This window comes from Paralichthys olivaceus, chromosome 14, assembly GCF_024713975.1.
Source record: "Paralichthys olivaceus isolate ysfri-2021 chromosome 14, ASM2471397v2, whole genome shotgun sequence".
NCBI classification, from domain to species: Eukaryota; Metazoa; Chordata; class Actinopteri; order Pleuronectiformes; family Paralichthyidae; genus Paralichthys; species Paralichthys olivaceus.
In genome coordinates this window covers 4,774,457-4,794,848 of record NC_091106.1, presented here as the reverse complement: position 1 = coordinate 4,794,848, position 20,392 = coordinate 4,774,457, and positions in this window count along the sequence as shown.

Below are 20,392 nucleotides of genomic sequence, written 5' to 3'. Positions count from 1 at the left end.
GCCAAGAGACAGAGTTCACAGTTTTCTCCACTTTGTGTCCACAGGTCTACTTGATGGATTTCTATAGGGACGAGCAGTCATTTGTCAAACAGTTCAGCCAACTCATGTCAAACGCCTTAAGAGTGCCTACTTGAGACTGAACCTCTGAACACACAACAACAATCTACAAAGATTCACACTAGACACAGGCATTACACAAGTGACCTAAGGGTCAATTCATATATGTGGTGTTCATACAAGTTGACAGGGAGCATGCGTATACTTTCGTGCACATGTACATGCACACATATGCCACATTAAAAAAACATTGTAGATACAGCCTATAGATACACATTGTAACTGGAGTAAATGTCATATTTGGTGTGCAGTAGCAATCCGTGTAGAAAACTTCGAGCTGAGGCCTAGAGGCATGTGGGCACTTGCAAACTAAATATGACATGCACTTACAATGCGCATCTATAAGTATGTCTACAATACACATTTATGAGTACTTTATCCGTGTATGCAGTGAAGGTGCATTAGCACACACGCATGCATGCACGCACACGCACACACACACACACACACACACACACACACACACACACACACACCACAGATGCTGGTGTACACATAAACCCCCAAATTGTTAATGCACAAGAGGCACGAATTCGAGCTCACTCAGAGACAGATGTGTACACTTTTACACACACACATACTAGTGCACATTTAAACTCACACACGCAAACAGCCCCCTAAGGTCCAGCTCGCTTGACAACCCCCCTGCCAAAACTTCCAAACCCCCCCATGTCTGCTGAGTTCACAAAGAATTTATTAGCCGAGGTGGGGCCACATCTGCAAGCCATTTTAGTTGTTGTTGTTGTTGAGTCGGGCCGGGTCGAGTAGAAGGACTGGACACTGTGTTCACTCCACCCCCGAGTCTCTCACACACACACAAACACACACTCTCCCAAGGTCAGAAAAACTCTGAGGAGGATGATGATGGCGTGTGTGTGTGTGTGTGTGTGTGTGTGTAGATAGACCAGAAGGAAACCCATCCTCCCATTTCATGCTCAGAGGAACTTTATTGTTGAGGTCCGGTGCTAAACCCCTCAAGTTCATTAACATGTCCAAACTGCTTTTAGGTTTCTTCTCTAATGCATCCCCATCCCACACAGCATCCACTGCTAAAGAAACTCAATAGTTCTTAAAGGATTAACATTCAAATGGTGCATAAAAGTACAGGCCCATTGTTGTGAATATTATTGGTCCTTATGCATGTAAATGAGACACAGCAGGAGGGACAGAGCCTACTGGATATTTGCATGTTTCATTAATCTGCTAATATTTTCCTTGGGTGGGCTGTGTGTGTGTTTGTGTGTTTTTGTGTAGAAACATTTAAATGTTCCACTTTTTGTGCATTCGATCTCTGTTGGATAGATTTGGTCTTTGAAACCACAGAAAGAGCGAGCAGAAAAGTTTGGGTGGCCCCATCCTATGTGTGTGTGTGTGTGTGTGTGTGTGTGTGTGTGTGTGTGTGTGTATGTGTGAGAGAGAGAGAGTGTGAGCTGGGGATCTACAGTAAGCCCCTTGCACACAGACTGTCATCAGTGATGAACAGGCCTACCTGGTGAGAGCGCCCTTCATGGAAACACACATACAGTATGCACACACCGACTGCAAATGGATTACAATGCACCAGGAATAGAAGTCTTCTGTTTCATCTCTTTTACCACTGTGTATGCATATTGTCCATGGCTCCCAGAATAATGGCAGCTGCAGTAAGCAGGGAATGCTGGGAACAGCAGGTGACGTGCCATGATAAGTAATCTTTCCATGACATGGAACTCTGAAATGGGAGATGAGGTGGCCTAATGGACCAGGAAAAGAGAGAGAGAGAATGTCGGAAAAAAGTAATAATGAACAAGTAATCTGACAAATTAAAGCTGCACCACAATGAATCAATAATTTGTGCCATTGGAGGAAAAGCGATAAACCAGATTCTACAGATCTGTTCGTTCTAGCTTTGTCGAACTATTTTTGTTGTGACGGCCCACAACCATACATTCATTTCTGTTTGATGTGAAATTGCTTCAACAAGAAACATGAGAAATGGTTTAGCTAGATTATCTCAGTGAGTACATCACTGTCAGTAATAATGGATTTGTACCATGAGGTCTGATTGATGATATCACTGTTCTCATTTGTTTTCTCCTACTAATAACTTTGGCAAACCTGGTGTTTGTTTAAAATCCTTAAGACCATACAACTGCTCTTATTTCCTCCCCCCTAGGACATACTCTGTATTCCCAGCAGAAAGCAACATGAGACCTTTGCTGTAATAGACCAAAATTATTCTTCAGAGCCGGAGAGCACAAAGAGAATCATGTAGAGACAAACATCCTCCCCTCCCTCTGATCGCTGAGGGCAGCAGCAGTTAACCTGCCTGTCACTCGTTCTAACCATAAAGGAAACTGCTGTCCAAACAAGATACGCTGCCACTCTGGCCTCCAGCTCTGACTCATCTGACTCATCTTCCTCAATTTTATCACTGACACAACTTTCCCACAGCCTCATCCAAAGCCATTACCAAGCAGCTTCCAGGTTAAAGGTCACAGTGACAGTCTGGGTCATTAGACGTTTGATGATAGAATATGAAATCCCATGAGCGACAATATCCTGATTTGATATAATCGTACATGAATATGGTCTGTATTTATGGTCTGCATTTATATTGCACTTTTCTAGTCTTATTGCCATCAACACACACATTCATACCATAGTGCACCTACGGGCAGCACCTTTCTTCTATCGGTCACAGCCTTCCCAGAATATTGTCCTAGATTTGAATTACGCTGAAGTTTAACAGTTTAGATCTGTTGCATACTAAGTGCGGCAGGTAGTGTTGTGTCTTTTATTGAGGTGTAGCAAATAGTTGAGTCGCACTGTACTGTGTCTGATCTCCTTCACAACGTCTGCATGTCTGCATGTGGGAGCAGGCTCAGTAATTCAGTTGTATTTTTGGCAACTGGTTCCCCAGCTTGCCAAGGGAAATTTGTTTTCTGCTTCCCAAACCAGGACTTTTTTAAGCAAATGCTGATTCCACATGCAGTGATCAAAGTCTTTTCTCAGAGCAGTACACCATCTAATACCTAAACATAGGAACACATGTTATAGAATTGATGCTCCAGGTAGGGTGCGCTGGTATGATGCAGGTGTGAATCTAATTACGTTGACAGATATCGTAAGAGTGGTGTGTTGGTGTGTGTGGTTTTAAGATGAGTGGACCCTTCATTAATCTGCTGTATTCAGGCTCACCACATTTCTTATTAATTCTCGACATCAGTTGGGGCCAAGCCGCTGTCATACAGTGGCTGTTTTGAATTTAAGAACTGAAACAGCTTTCAACATTCCCCAATAGTCTCTCTCTCTATATAAAACCACCATTGGTCGATTGTCAAACTCATGCACAGAAAAAGCAGTTACGATTATATTTGCTCCTTTCAAATGACGGCAGTTTGGCCTTCTCTGAGACCCCCAGAATCCCTTGAGCATCCTCGGTTGATCACATCTGGAAAGACTTAGCTCATATAAATGTCAGCTAATTGTTTGTCCAATGCTTATTTTGTGATTACATCATGCTTTCCTGACGAGTAATATTCTCTATCATTGCCATTCAGTCCATAAGTGCAGTTTCTTCTTGTCTGCCCTTAACATTTATACCTACCCCTGTACCAAACCACGGGTAGCTTCTTAAATGACATGTAAATGCAGGTTAAATTAGACGAGACAGAATAACAGAACCAATATGCATTGAAAGACGAGGAATCGGTGGATGTGGTGAGGGATCAGAGAGCTGGAGGCCTGATTTGGAAAAAAACAAACAGTGAAGAGGAGAAGGAGAGGGTGGGTGTGGAAAGAAAGCAGGATTCATCACTTTGTTATATAAGTCGGCTAAATAAATCAGAAATCAGAGCTATCAGACCAGTAAGAAAACAGAGTCTTGGCCGAGGGAAGTGGAACAGTGTGAGGAATAACAAATAAAATGATAAGGCCGAGTTGTATGACCTCCTGGCGTCATGTTGTGTCTTTGGACTGTTTTAATAAACTCTCAATCCATCAGCTGCTGCTCTTATTTCTGTTTAACTCTTTCATACAGCAGGTGTGTCCCATGCAGGTTCTGGCAAATAAGCTGTTGACCAGACATTTGTAAATCCCTCCTGATCAGTGACTACGGTTTCTGGCATCTGGAGTGTGTCTTCCATTTATGAAGGCGTGAGCAATGAAGCATTGTAAAAATGAGTGTGTGTAGCTGATTTACTGCAGATAGATGGGGATTATAGAGACAGGATTTGGATTCAATTCCCCTGAATCCAACTTTAAATCAAGTTTAGGTGTCCTTGTGTGTATGTGTGTGTGCTGTGATGCCACAGAGGAGTCATGCTGTAATGGTCCTGCTCAGTTTGTTTGCACAGCCACCCAAAGACCCAGAAGGCCCACAGATTCAAACAGAGAGGATGTGGTTTCTCTTGTAATGTTACACTAACATTTTCAGCTACACTGTGAGTTACTGTAGAGCCATGGATGAAAAGATGTGTAGATGGACGAGCACAGCAGGAGATATGGTTGTGTGTATGCCTTTCTCGTTCTGTTTGCACTCGTGTGCATGGGACACATGCAGGGAGAATAGATTCTGCTCCAGATGCAAAGGCATGGAGAAAGTGTCCATGTGTGCTTGGTCTCATGTGCATATTTGTGTTTACAGTACTACATAATACTACACATGTGCTCACAGTATTACAGTGTCTAATTTGTGTGTGTGTGTGTGTTCAGAACTCCTGACCCACTGCTCTAACAGGGGAGCAGTAATGAGCTTATTAGTCTGGGGATGTATTTAAAGTAGGTCACAGCAGTCTGGATTGTTAACAGCAGACTGTACACACATGGACATGTGATAAGTGTGGTGGCAGTAATTGTAACAGCACTGATTGTATAGTTCAGACAGGGTTAGTGCAAGTTGTTACTGCTGTGGTTGTGTAGTTTTGTTAAGACGTCACAGAGGATGTCTCTATGTCACATAACTTGTAATAATTGTTAACATTTGTCTGTGGAAAGACACATACTTCATAAATGCTTGATAAAGTGTAACCATACTTATGTTTTGGCAAAAGTGTCTCTTCCTTGAAATAAAAGACAAATGCCTTTAGAACACAGTGCTGGGAGGCGTCTCTGGAGTTTCCTGATGGCCGCAGACAAGGCCGTTCCGAAAGTCCCGAAGACCATGTCTGATGAGGTCGGTGGTCCCAAGCTGAGGGACAGGAGAGGATGGTTGACGCTTATTAGATGTGGTGGTTTTGGGTTTTAATTTCAGCATAGATTTGACATTGAGCACAACTTGCCAGCTTCCCATTCACAAATGTCATGACGTAGAAACATTGATTCTAAGTTAGCTGTAATCCTGAAAAGTCCAAGATGATTTGAAACACCGGGTGGCGTTATGAGCCACTTTCAACCCATAAATATGGACTCAAAAATGTAGTTATAAATGTGATATTAAAGCCAGCATTAATGTATTTCTTCAAAGAACAGTCATACAATTTAGTTCACAGCTCAAAAATACACCACAGTGTGCAGTATCTCTTCAAATATATATATATATAACAGGACATTTCTAAAACATCAGCAGTATTCTGTCATGCCATTGAAGCCAATTTGAAACACTAAGCACTAAATCTGCCTGGTGTTTGCCTCTGGTGCTGCTTGTGGAATGATGTGGGGAATGTTTTCTTGACATGCTTTGGACCCTTAATCATGCAGGGTTTGAATGTCACAGTCTATCTGAGTGTTGTTTCTGACCATGGTCATCCCTTTATGGCCACAGTTTACCATCTTCAAAAGGTTACTTCGAACAGGATAATGCTTCATGTCACAAAGTAAAAGTCTCAAACTGATTTCTTGATTGTGACAGTGAGCTCAGTGAACTTCATTGACCCCTCCAGTCACCAGATGGGAATCCAGTATAGAACACCTGGGTAATGGTACAACAGGAGATTGGCAGCATGAATGTGCAGCTGACAGATATGTATTATATTATTATGTAATGTTATCATGTCAACATGGAGCATAATCTATTTTGACAGCCAAGGGAAGTGTTGCCTTGTATAAAAATAGTGCTCTTAATAAAAGGCTAAGCTAGTGTAGATGTGTCTGCAAAAGCAGGTGTAGCTGACAGCGTGACCCAAATAAGAAATCTGGGGCAAGACGAGAACATTGTCAGTTTTGAAAAGTTACAGAGATAGTTTGACACAGACACCTCTAATCTGATGTCAGAGAGGAAACAGTGCTGATGGAGCATTCAGCCCATTAACTTTATCTAACTGCGGTTTGCTCCTGGGCAGGCACAATACAGATGGTTCCATTGGATATTTTTCATCTAAAACAGCTGCCTGCAGCTGCTCGAAGCAGCAATGATGAGAGCGGCGAGTCTGAACCGCAACACAAAAGCCCTTCGAATTGGAGCTAGAGCTCAATGCTAATTACCTGCGGGTTCATCATTTGGAGCTACAACGTTCACATGACTGGTTCAATGTGAAGGGTTTTGTGAAATCCAGTGGTGAACTTGCATATTACCATCACCTGAGTACTCCCTCCCTTTACTAGAGTACAGGAGATACGTAAAGACATGATTGGCCCTTTCAAGAGCAAGTGCTTGGTTTGTCCATTTTGGGCTAAGAGAAGAGAACCCACTCCTCATTTAGATACGAAGGGCTCATTCTAAGGAGATGAAAATTCAACTATTCTTTGTTCCAGATGATTATACACAAATGAAAATACAATAATGAATATTATATTTTCTGCTGATAGATTTCACTGAACGTAAACACTGGACCTTAAATAGATCTGATCAACGTTGAATCACCTACTGAGCAGCACACAGAGCAACTATTAAATACTTTTGTCAATGATTTTAGCCAGTAACAAGATGATCTGGTCCATATTTCAGTTTCTGTAACTATGAAACTACTCAACTGAAAACTACTTGCACAATAACAGCATTCATACGTCCAGTTTATCCATTCCAAGGCCTCATTACTCTGGAAAACACAGCATATCTTCCATATTAGGTTTTAGTCTAGAAATTATTATCTATCATAAAATATTTTTTTAAATGCCACAGGTCAGGTCTCGCACTCTTCGCCGTCTTTGAGTTTTTACACAGGATTTTTTGGTGCCTCAGCTTAATGGCCTCTCTGAGCTCGACTGCAGTGGTGGCAGTAATTGAGCAAAAAGTGTGTAAATACACAGGTCAAAAGTTAAAGGTAAATATTGACCCATTGACTCAAGACCGGGAGGCTCAAGAAAACAGCTTCACAAACCAGGCGAGGTGAGCGAGGAGACTGCGAGACATTACTCGTGGAAAGTTTTTACTGCTGGTTCACAGAACAGCCTTCTTGGACCATTTTCACAGGAAAATAAAATCACACCACAGATCCAACTTTTTTCGTTTCTATGTGGGATTTAAGCTTTCCAGCAATGATACAGCTATTTCAAGTTCAAGTTCCTTTCAATTCCCACACAGCGAGGCAGGAGGAATTTGTTTCAGCTCAGATGAAAATCGCTCTGACATTTACAGCACCTAGCAGTGCCATGCAGAACATAAAAACAACAGATCCTGTAGATGGAACAAAGTGCCAAAGTGCCCCACACTTAAAGTTCACGAGTGAGGGAACTAATGTGGTTGCTTTGTGTTAAACATTATGGTGCTTGCTCCCAAAGCTGCTTCCCTGGACTTACACAAGAGTCGTCTTTATTTGAAGGCAGCCTCCTGTGATCCAACAAACTCAGCAATCACAATAATCAATTCCAAACTTTCTTCTGAGTTCTTCACCCTGTTGGCCGAGCCTGCCTGTTCCCTCTTAAGTTGCAGTTCTCTATCTTTAACATCTCCATGGAAAAATATGACCCTTGAAGAGATTGGAAAAAGAACCCTCTTGCCTTTCATAGTAAATTACCCATATCAGTGCATGTATATCTTAGCTCTATCTTCCACTGCTTTTCGTTCCAGTGGGCATTCATTATTAAAACTCTTGAGTTTCAGCATAGAAACTATGCCGATAAAGACTCCAGGGTGGAAATCTAGAGCAGAGGCCATTTTGGTTCTTCAATGACAAGTAATCGAGGCCATTGAATGGTCCCTGGACAGGAAACTGGGACCGTTGGGGGTCGTTGACAGGCGTCACTGACCCCTTTCTCCACTCATCTGGGGAGAAATCAGAGCCTTCCAGCTGACAACACAACATCTCCTCACATTCAGAGCTGGCCAAAGATTTGGTGCTAATAGCTGAGGAATGATGATTGTCCCCATGGTCGGGTTTCACAGAGGAGACGTTTGCAGACAAAGGACAGGGAGGGGAGAGTCAACTCAGTGTCAAACACAGGACTCCACAAAATTGTTGGATAAAGAAATGGCAAATTTTACTTCATTTGATAGATAATAACAGTAATTCAACCTGTGCAAGGGTAACACAAGTTAGAAATCATAGAGGACATCCTATCCTAGATCAATAAAATAAATAACTGAAATTATTTGCTTGAGGCTTCACCTTGTCATATTTTGGTTTATACCAATAGGAGACTCAAGAACCTATAAACCAAGTGACATTGACCAGGTAGGGTACTAACATGTGTAATTAGGACTCACATTCATATTGGATGATTCCTCAGGTCTCAATTCATGTCCAGTGCCGTAACCTTCCTAACTCAGACCATTCCTAACCCATACACTATTTACTAGTGACGACATAAACTTTACACACCATAGCTTGTTTATACAGATGACGTTGAAAGCAAGAATTGGAAGTGACTGGAAAAATAGGGAGAATGAAGTCAATAAAAATAATCCAGGGATTTCCACAATTTTCTGCATTTTTGCTAAATGACAGGGTCGTGTTTATCTCAAGGATTAATGGGGCAGCTGTATTTTGTATTGCACTTCCATAAAGTTGGAGCGCTCATTAAAGACAGATTTGAAAAATAATTTATTCGATGTTCCCTACCTGATAAATATCTTTTACAACCCATGTTTTTAACGCAGGAAAACATCATCAGGATTTGTTTTTTTACTTTGGAAGTGGTCACTTAAATCATTAAACTTATCTTCATGTAAAACTTGTAAAGTACCTCTTTTAAAAGTGTCCATTAGGAGGCGTTGTCATGCACAAACATCCACCAGAAATAATATCCTAGATTACTCTATCTCCAATTGTGTTTGTAATGTTGTTGCTTACATTGTGCAGACATGTAATGTTAATTCTGACATAAAGTCTAATGAAACATAAGATATGAAGGTATCCACAGTTTGACATCTGTCATCTACAAAATATTATACTGTTATATATAGTTTAATGCCTTCCTGAAATTGGTTGAACACCTTAGAAGATGTTTTGTAACCACAGTCAAAGTCACTGCAAGACCCACATACACAAACACAAATAAATGAAGTGACTCAGTCACACAGATTTGCTGAAGATCAGCTAAATTTAACAAAATTAGAGGCATAAAACTCCAGCATAAGGAAATTAAAGACTGACCTCTGACTGAGTTTGAATTAATCTGGATGTAGGTCAGCAGCAACCATCTCTTTTTTTCTCTGTTTAAAAAGCCACAGATATCCCCCAACTTCTACCAAGTCTTCCCTTGGCCTACATCCAGCAGACAAGCACAAACCTACTCTCCTTCCTTCCACCCAACCATCCATCCCTCCTCATTTTTCCTCCGTCTTCATCTGTTGTGTAAACTTAACAACTTCAACCGCTGGGATTCTTGTGTTTTCAAAAGAAATTAAGTTTGACATTGTCCTATAAAGGTAGAATGGGCTGTGGGACCCAAAGGTGCCCTGAAAACCTTTAAACCCCAGAAGAGCAAATTAAAAATGCATTGTCATTAATCTGAAGTGACGTCTGTTTTTTTCCCAAGTTCAAGAAGGATTTTTTTTTGTTACAAGCTTTCCATCCCCATCCGTCCATCTCCCTGGCAAAGCACTATTACCACTAATCCTGCTGTCTGACTCAGGCCTGGGACCCTCTTTACTTGGATGTCCAAGAGGGAGAAACTCCATCTGGGAGCAACCAAAACCACAGAGCTTTATGAAGGATGCGTGAAGACCCAGCAAATATCTGGGTTTGGAGTAATGAGAGGGAATCTGATGTATAGCACGGAAACATAAACCCTTCTCTGTTTAGTTCTCTTGCCCACTTCTTCTTTCTGCTCTTTCCCCTCAAGTATCACTGGATCTGTGTTTGTGTTGCTGGTACATTCAAGGAGCTGATAGTTGTATCAAACTTAACTTTTATTGGCACAGTTAAAAAGCAAATACCAGTGTCCCTGCAGTCATGCACTACACACAGCTTTATTTGTTTAAAGATACGACGGCATGCCTGGGGTGTAAAATCAAACTCGTACAATCAACAAAGCTTTTTTTTTGTTGTTTCCAGTCTCATAAAATTGTCCACAGATCCTCATCCAATATAATGGGGTTTAATATGCCTGTAAACCTGAAGTAAAGTCAAGTATGGTTCAGTCTCAGCACCAGTTTCCTGCCAAAATACTAGAACTGCAATGCAAATCAAAATATGATCTGAAATGTTGTTTTAACTGTTTGCAAAATGTGGCTGACATGTTCTCATTAATGTTTCATTCCCCATGGTTGTTTTTCTGTCTTTGGACTGAAACTGAGAGTTATGGGAGAATTGTTTTCAACATATCTTTAGTCACAGGCCATGCTTGCTAATATAGTCGGTGCAAAATAAGCAAAATCATACCGGAACTGTCCTTTAATGGTTTCCACTAGGGTAACTACTCCATGACTATTTATCATTACACTAATAACCAAACTGCTCAGACACCATGATGTGTAGATAACATTTACTAAAAGGGCAAATCAGATCCATTAGGTTGTAGGTCAACAGATAGAAATCAGAGATCCCCAGGCTTTGTCTTTGGACTCAGGATGAAACTGTGATGATTTACTTTGGGGTTTCTGGAGAGTGTCATTTTACTTTGCCAAAGTGAAGACACATACAGTCTTAATATTAGCCAGCATTAGACCACCCAAACAGACACACACATATAGGACAAACAAGGCCAGATTTAAACCCCAGTGGTGAGAGATTAATAGAGAGCTTGAACATGACACTTACTGTATCAACAGGCCGGGAAGGGTCACTAAGGGACAGGGCTTGTCCTTAATGCCTTTGTCATAACAGCAAACATCCAGCCAGACAATGATCTGAATCTGAAAGGCATCCTGGAAAAACACAGCTGACTAATGAAGGGCTAAACCCCCCAACAGACCCTGACGTGATAGCTAAGAACCAAACAACAAGAATGGAGTGAAGCTAGTCTATGTGTCTTCTGCATCTTTGCAAATAGTGGGTATATTTAACACGACATACAGCGCCTGCTATGCCTCTGCCAGTCAAGCTGTTCACTGCTCTTTCGCTAACACCAGTGCAAACAGTAGTGCAGAGACTGCAGCTGTCCAACTGAGTTATATATTACAAATACTAATGGACCCGGTTATGATTGCCAGATACTTACATAATAATAAATGAATTTCACATGCTTTGACTCAGTATGATATCTCTGACTATCCTTCCCCAGTCATTTATTTTGCTGTGACTGCATTCAGCTCTGGAATCAGTGGAACAGTCATATTGTAATAGCAAACTATAGATTCTTCTGTACCAGAGACGTGGACTCAACTGAAAATGAATCACAAATCTAATCTCATGCCAAAAATTTAAAAAGAGTGGAAACTTAAACCACAATGTACCTCACTGGACAGACACATAAACTTAGAATATATGCAACAGCAGCTGATCTCATTATGTGAACAAACCATGAAATCTGCATTTGACAAGCTCACATTTGAATCATTATAGGCCAAAGTCCTGCACAGGTCCCTCACCCCTAAACCCCTCACACCCACAAAGCTCTATACCAGACCCAACCCGCTACCCACTATTTTATCCAAGTCTGATCCAGACCCCCCCCGGACCCCTTTGACCTGCACCCCACCCCATCGCACATGAATGTTACATACTCACATCAAATGGGTTATCGCCTCCTTGTCCTCCAGTTTTGGTCATCAAAACATTTTCACATTTTCTGTGAATTGTTCCAGCACCTTATTTCTGCACCTGTTGATAGCTTGTGGCTATTGGCAATTTCACAAGCAGCAAATCCACTGAGAACGTATTCACAGCTGGCTATTTTCGTCTGTATCTGATCCGTTTTTATTTTCCATCTAGTTCTGTGTCAGTAGTGACCGTTATTTGAGCGAGCAAGTGAGGTCAAAGGTGGTGTTGTAGGCTTTCATATTAAAATAAATTACAGCTTGCAGCTGACTTTGATGTTAAAAATACTGCACAACTACAAAATCAACTGATACCCACCCACATTTTTTAAATTTCTATCCGTGCCTGTACCTGGGGATTAATATAAATATATTGTTTAAGCTTTACCCATTTCTTTGCAGTTATCGACTCTAATGTTTTGCAGTTGGTTAAAAAAAAACAACTAAAATCATGGAGACACAACAACTTTTATTTTATTATCACCATATTAGGTCACACAAATAACAATAACTTAAAATCAATGTCCACCCGAGGCTTGGTTAACATTGGCTTAGATCTAAGTTAACTTTGTAGACATGAAATTAACAACAGTGTTGGTGTGGTAATAAAATTATTGCATCTAAAACTTGCAAAACTAGAAAAAAAATTTTTTAAATCACAACAATCAACAATGTTAGCTAGCTAGTCATTGAGGGGTGTCCAGCAGTAAGTTTCTCCTTATTTTGCTGCTGTTCGTAAGTCAGTATTTACTTTAGTTCACTTTTGCATTCTGACTCAATTTGCTTGTGTTATTTGACAACTTTGTACTCGCCTGTCTTGACTTAGAACTTTACACAAGACGTCAGACACATCAGAATAAGTTTAGTTTAAGAGCTTTACATTGACCACAATTGTATAGGTGAATTTAACATTGAATTAAATATTAGTTGACACTAAGTGGAGCATATTTGATTTTAAATAAAAACAATAGGCCTCATACATCAGTCTGAGCCTTGTAAATGTTGAAATGTTCAAAACGACTGTCCTTTAAATCTGAAATGGAGAATAGCACTCAAGAACTTGTTATTTTCCTCTTCACACCCTTTCCAACATACCATTTACTGTGGCATTTCTGAAGTGCTGCTATTAGGTGCTATTACAAGGTGGATTACAGTATATCTCCCAACACATGGTAACTTCAATGACACTGTAAATGTACATACACTGCTCCACACACACACACACATACACGCACACACAAACACAGCAGCTGGTGCTTATACCCCCCCCATCTGTACATCTCAGACACTGATAGACCCCCATTACTTTAATATGAAAATTACAACCACATGAAATTTCTCCCATGGTTCAAACATACAACGGCTGGCAACCACATTGTATGGCAGCCTGTCGCTCCAGTTCTGTTTTTTTTCCCTCCCCTCCCTCAACTGTAGACCAGGCACTTCAAGGTTTGCCAACCATAACACAGTTGGCACAGCATTTGCCCTCCCGTCACCGCTGTGCACGCAAACGTTTCGCTTCTTTCTTCTCTTTTTCTTCATCATCTGTTTATTTTGGTTTTTCCTTTCTTTTCCGAATGGAAATTTTGAGGTCGATTTGTGTTGCCTGTTCCGGGCGAACAGTTCCAAGCACAAAGGATGAGGAATGGGTGGAGGGCTGAGGATAGACAGTAAGAAGTCGCTGGGGGAATTTAGATTCTTACCCGACATTGAGGGAGCTTCAAAACAGCTACCATGTGTTCTTTATTTCAGCTGGGGTTCGATGGCAAATGGAGCGAGGCGAAAGCTGGCTAGACCCTCTACCCAACGGACAAGTACTATACACACACACACACATGCAAAGAGAAAGAAAGACGTACATACTCTGCCCACTATCCCCATCCATCAACCACATCCATTGACTACAAGCCCATACAGAGCTGAGGACTGTACTTTCCCAGACCCTGCTGCCAGGTTGGACTTATTACATTACCTAGATTTGGTTCATGACAATACAACAAGACACAGAGGTTAATGTAGGGAATGCAGGACTGTCTCAGAAAGCCATGAATATAGGCTACACATGATGTAGCTAACAGTCATCCAGGGAAGGCAACTGAGAACACTTTCTCTTTTCCAGGAGCAACAGTCTGTTTCACATTCAATCAGTCACAGGCCTGGGAGCTGCCAGGAGGCTGTTGGCTACAGAGCAGTACTCCCTGCCTTGCTCAAGGGCAAACAATGTGGTTGCTGAGGAGAATGGAAACATTCCTCATTTACATCTTCCTCTTACAGGCTGGCTGAGGGACTAAGAAGAGCACCTGATGTAACAACCCTGCTGTGTTATACCCACAACATGAATTTCTAAGCCACAACTGTAAAGGAAAAACTCTGGTTAACTACAACTTTGTAGATTTGAACCTCATATCTGACTGTAATGATGAGGTGGTAGTCACCAAAGTGTTTGTTAAGCTCTGGGAACCTGGCAACATTGTGTTAACAACTTCTGATGAGGCAAGAGGATCAGACAGATTGTAAACAAACCAGTCATTCCTTCTCCAGACACTGCCTTGTGCACAGTTAATGTAAATAAGTTGGATGAGCTGTATCAGTTAAATCCTCGACATTCACCAGCAGGCCACTGACTTTGTCTTCTAGTCAGGAGGTAGTGCACAGTGGCTTCATCTGAAATCAGCTGCCTGTTGCTGCTGGAATCAGGTTTGAGCCTGAACCGAAACAGAATGGGGTGTGAAATAAAAACATCAAGCTGAAAGACACTAAGACTACATCCACACTAACTATATTTTCTGGTGTGGTAGTGTGGATGGGGATTATTAGTGATATGGAGCTAAACACGCCAATGTGAGGTCATCTTAGTTTTAAAAACACTATTAAGAATGAAAATGTATGAGAATGACTGAAGCCTAAAACAGTCAAGTTGACGTGAACTTCAGAGTTGGGTGAACATTCCCTATGGCCTTTTCACCATCAGAGACACTTTTCGCCTTACTGGAAATTCTCTCCTCATTGTTACGCTAAAAATGTTGATGTGCAGTTTAAAATGAGAGCGTTCTTATTAACCACATGCGTCCTTTAACAGGATGCTTCCATTGGCCAAAGTCAACAGTGTCTGACCTGTCTAAACATGTGATCCATTCTTTGATATAGCCAGCGGGCATCATCAGCGGCAGTTCAGTCTGAATGCAAATCACTAATAGGAATTACAACATTGTTCTTTTATTCTTGGTGCTTGAAGAACTCTAATCCTTCAGAGCAAATGTTTTCTTTCTTACTGCTGGGAGCAAAGGTGGTCATGGAAACAAGCATATTACAGATAAACACAGGAGGTGAAGCCCTCCACTGTTTGTTCTGCTGTAAACATGAAAGCACTTTCATGCTGGTGGAATGCAGCGGCCTGTGTGTGTGTGTGTGTGTTTCTGTTTGTGTGTGTGTGTGCTTTCATGTATGAGTGTGTAGCACTATGCCTGTTTATTCTCACCCTAGCATGTGTCAGCAGTATTACTCAAACTTGACGAATCAACTGTATGACTGCGTTTTGTTCCAGTGAACAGTCTGAGTTTGCTCATTGCCATTCCGAGACCAAATGCAACAGCAGCAGCAGACGTACAGCTATTTCTAATCTTGGCTGCGGATGGGAGATGTCACTCCAGAGTTCAGCTGCAGCCAAGCTCTCAACACCAACAAATGAACAAACAAGGTGATCATGGTTAACAGCTGCCAGCCAAAGTTTTGCTTGTCATTAAAAAAACCTTTCTTGAGTTTCTTTTTTAGTCTAGAACACATTTAGCATTCAAGGCATAAGCTTGAGAACAGACGCTGCAGAAACCATGGTCATAAATTCACATGTGCCTGTCAGAGAGAGAGGTTCAGGTGCATTGTTAAAACATCAGCATGTTGAAACACTGCTGCTATGTTAACGCCTGCCGTCCACATACTCCAGAGGTTCCTATCGCCTAGAACTGATTCTGGTTCTTATCAGTCACGACTTGACTACAAGCAGCAAAGTCAAACTTACAGTTCCAACTTTTGATAATTTAACTATATGACTGCGTTATCTTTCAGTGAACACTACGAGCTTGCTCAATGCCATATGTAGACCAAATGGAACATCAGCAGCAGATGTTTAACTATTTCTAATCTTGGCTGCTGATGGGAGATGTTGCTCCAGAATTCAGCTGCAGCCAAGCAGTATACTATAGAACACATCTCATTCGAGACATAAGGCTAGAGAGTACAGGCCTGGGAGCTGCCAGGAGGCTGTTGGCTACAGAGCAGTGACCCCTGCCTTGCTCAAGGGCAAACAATGTGGTTGCTGAGGAGAATGGAAACGTTCCACAAGAGAGTAGACCATAAAGAAACTATGGTCATGAATCCATGTGTGCAAATCTGATGAAAGTAGTTTCAGGTGCATTTTTAAACATTAGTATATGTCTGTAGGATACTAATGAGAGTATAGCTGTTTTCAGACATTAACTCCAGAACTTGAGTTTGCCTTTTACATATGAAGAACACAGAAAGAGAGTTTCCTGAACAGACGTGTTCACAATGGTAAAATGGCCAGGACAGTCAGATGAGGGATGGTGCCTGTAGAGAGACGACAGGACCCTGGAAATGATGATAAATTCCACTGCAGAAAGCATAGCATATTTGTTTACAGCATGTCGACACTGCCGTTGGTCTTTATCCCCTAAAGTTCTCAAATCTCGTTGTCTTTCTGATGACTCTGTGTGCTCCCTATTTATCCTCCACTCCTGTGGGGCCACTCTCTTCATTCGCCAGGCTGGCCTGTACTCTGCTTTCCTTCAACTCATCTTCAGATTGTCAACTAAGCCAACTAAGTGGTAGCTCTGCTCTCAGCCTCTCTTAGCATGTCTTGTAAAACCTCCAGTTTATCTCTAGTGTTACCTGCGAACCTAAAAATATCTCGTCTCCCTGCTCCAGGATCTCCTCACCAGCCACAACGCACCTCAGCCTGATCACCTGTTCATTCCGGCCTTGCCGCAGCCACCTGCCATACATCTGCCTGCCTCCTGTCTCGATAAACTCACATAAACCTGCGTGAGTGTGTCTATGTCTGCTTTTGGATCTGCTATAAAAACATAACACTTTATTTTAACATTTTTGTGAACGATACCTATTTTTCATCCTGACTCTGGTTGTGATAGATTTTTCTTCAAAGTTATTTAGGGTGTCTTTTTTCTCCACAGACACCAAAGTGCTGCACACTGTGGGAACTGTTGGGTTTCTCTATAAATTTTAAGCTATTGACCTTCTATGTGAAGTGCCTTGATCATGTATATTATGATTTGGCGCTATACAAATATAATATAAAAGTGGCTGCAGCCATTTTTAGAGTATTCCAAGTTGCTTAAACTTTAACCACAAAGACACCAGATCACAAATCACATATATTTTTTACTCACTGAGAAACTTTCCCTGGGTAACTTCGGGCACCATCATGAATACAGAAACATATTTTTACAACTACACCCTTGATGTAAATAAAGAACATGCCCCCCTGATCAAAAATACAGTTGTGGATTTAATTCAGAAGAAACTGGCCATGTTCAATGGAATGAATTAGTTTGTACCCCGGCTTTTTTTAACTCTGCTGGAAAGCTGTAACAATGACCAACCTGTGGCCTTCCAGTCTAGACGTACTGTAACAGGTCTCCTCATGACTGGGATTATGCTCTTAATCTCACAGAAAATGTCAATGATCTGTGCTAAATAATTTGACCTATAGCCCTGCAACAAATCCACACACAAACATACACACACACACTGGAGAAGGTCTCTTTTCAGGCATGGGGGCAAAGGTGCTGTACGTGAGAGATTACTTGGATGTACTGTAACATCGATCAGGATATTACAGCACTCCCCAGGTTCCCACATGCTGTTCAAACATATATACACACACACACACTCAGACAAGCACACACGCACATAAGTGCATGCAAAAAGCCAGATCCTCCCTTGGGGAGCGCTAACAGCAGACCAGATGTGGCAGCAATGCTGTTTTAATGCTGGACTTCTCTAGAAACTCCTATAGAAATAACCTACTTCGCCCAGAGCGCCTTCATCACCTCATAGAAACAGTCAAATCTCTTGTCTGTGGATTAACTTAAGCTTCACTATACAGTCAATGACTAAGGTGTGATAGCATCACTTCCAAACATTTCGATGTTTTATCTTTCTTTAAGTTTGGCAGTTCTGCTGTCTGGTGATAGATGTTTGTTAACATTGCTATGGAGATGTTGGACACAGCAATTTTTACGATAACGGGAATCATGATGGGGGAATTTCCACTGGAGGAGAGGATGTGCGTGGGTGTGTGTGTGTGTGTGTGTGTGTGTGTGTGTGTGTGTGTGTGTGTGTGTGTGTGTGTGTGTGTGTGTGTGTGTGTGTGTGTGTGTGTGTGTGTGTGTGTGTGTGTGTGTGTGTGTGGAGTAAATGCAGGCAGAGATATCTGTGTGATGGTTTGGACTGAATCATCATGCTGGTTTGCACATCCAAGTCTCCCCCTCACTTCTTTCCGTTATCTGTGACACCTCTCACCTTCTTCTCTTTCGCTTTGCCCGTCATTGTTTCATATTACGAGACATATTCTTGTTTTTTGTTTCATGACTTGTTGCGTGTAGAGAAGTTAAGAAGTTAAGTAAAAGCTTTTATTACAGTGAATCGAAGGCTTTAACAAGGTGATGAAACATGGAGGGAGCTGCAGTGACCAATAACTCAGAGATGATAGGAGACAGTTTTCATGAGAGATGACGGAGGAAAAGCTCTGATCGAGTTTTCTTTTCCACCTGATCAGAATATTAAAAATCTGATTGTGTGATGACAGTTGTGAGATTTAAAGGTTCAGTGTGTAAGATTAAGGTGCAAGTGATTTTTGGCAGAAATTGAATATAAAATATTCCTAGTGATGTTTTCACTGGTGTGTTTTATCTAAATTGTATGAATTGTTGTTTTCTTTACCATAGAATGGGCTTTTTATATTTAGAAACTTTATATTTACATGGATGTGCTGCATTAATACTGAAAATGTCAGGTAAGAAAATAATGTTGTGTAGTAAACATGGAGTAATACTACTGAACCTACCCTCTGTCTCCAGATCTTGATTTTATCCTGATATCATCCCCTTCTTATGAGCGATGAGGGATCAGAGACCTTCCTCAGTTTAATACGTGAAACATTGTTCTCCTTCCTTTGAGGTTTGACTCGTGCTCTTTTAAACTGTGTCATCTTGTTGACCTCTCTTCTTCTGCAGTGGTTTAATGGAACCAGGAGTTAGCCCACTAGCTTATCCAATGCACCTATCTCCTTATATCCACATAATGATAATGAGTGGAAATGAACATTCATTTGTATTGTCCTCAACTGAATTTTTGTCACAATTTGATGCAATCTGCATCATTATTGGACGTAAATTCATCTATTGTGACTGAAGAATGCAGAAAAAACGTTCTTACTGTTACCACTACTTTGTGGGTTGCCCAGTTATTCCCTAAATTGTCACTCATGTCCACAGTGACCATTTTGGTAGAAGTTATACACGTTCGTATGAATGTCTCAAAATAGCAACATTGATTTCACAAAGTAAAACCATGAGTAGCTAGTTTGTATTTGGACTTCAGAACAGCCGTACTGAGGACTGGACTCAGTCAGTCAATAACACTGTACACCAAAATTCCTCTGATAATAATTGTATGAGTAAGTGTATGAACTCCTTTAAGTCTAATTCATGTTATATGTTATTATGTTGGTCCATTTTCATCGTCTGCCAAAACCTATATTATTCCTCTCGATAAGCTTGATATGTTGAGGAGCAGATGTCACTGAATACATTACATGTCATTGAGAAACATTATGACACCGGTGTTGAACATCTCCATGAACATATTTATGTCAAGAGTGTATTTTTAGCATAGCACTTCAGGGAAATGAAGCCTATGAGCCTATGAGGTTTCATAATCCTTTAAAACTTCTGACAACTCTGAGATATTAATCTTTGCTGCTTCGGGTTATCTGGCAGCACCTTCAGGGGCCAACTGGTATAACTATGTTCACTTCTTTCATGTCCTTCCAGTTTCAATTGTTGACGAATATTGACTGAACAATTTGTGCAACAGGTCATTACACATTCTTCACTGTATGTGAGATCATGCACTACACCAGGGCTCTGTGCATCCTACTGTAAAGTGCTATTTGCCAATATGTCATCATAGATTGTAATCAACAAAATCCTTATTTATTGTAGTCTGTGATTTAAAGTG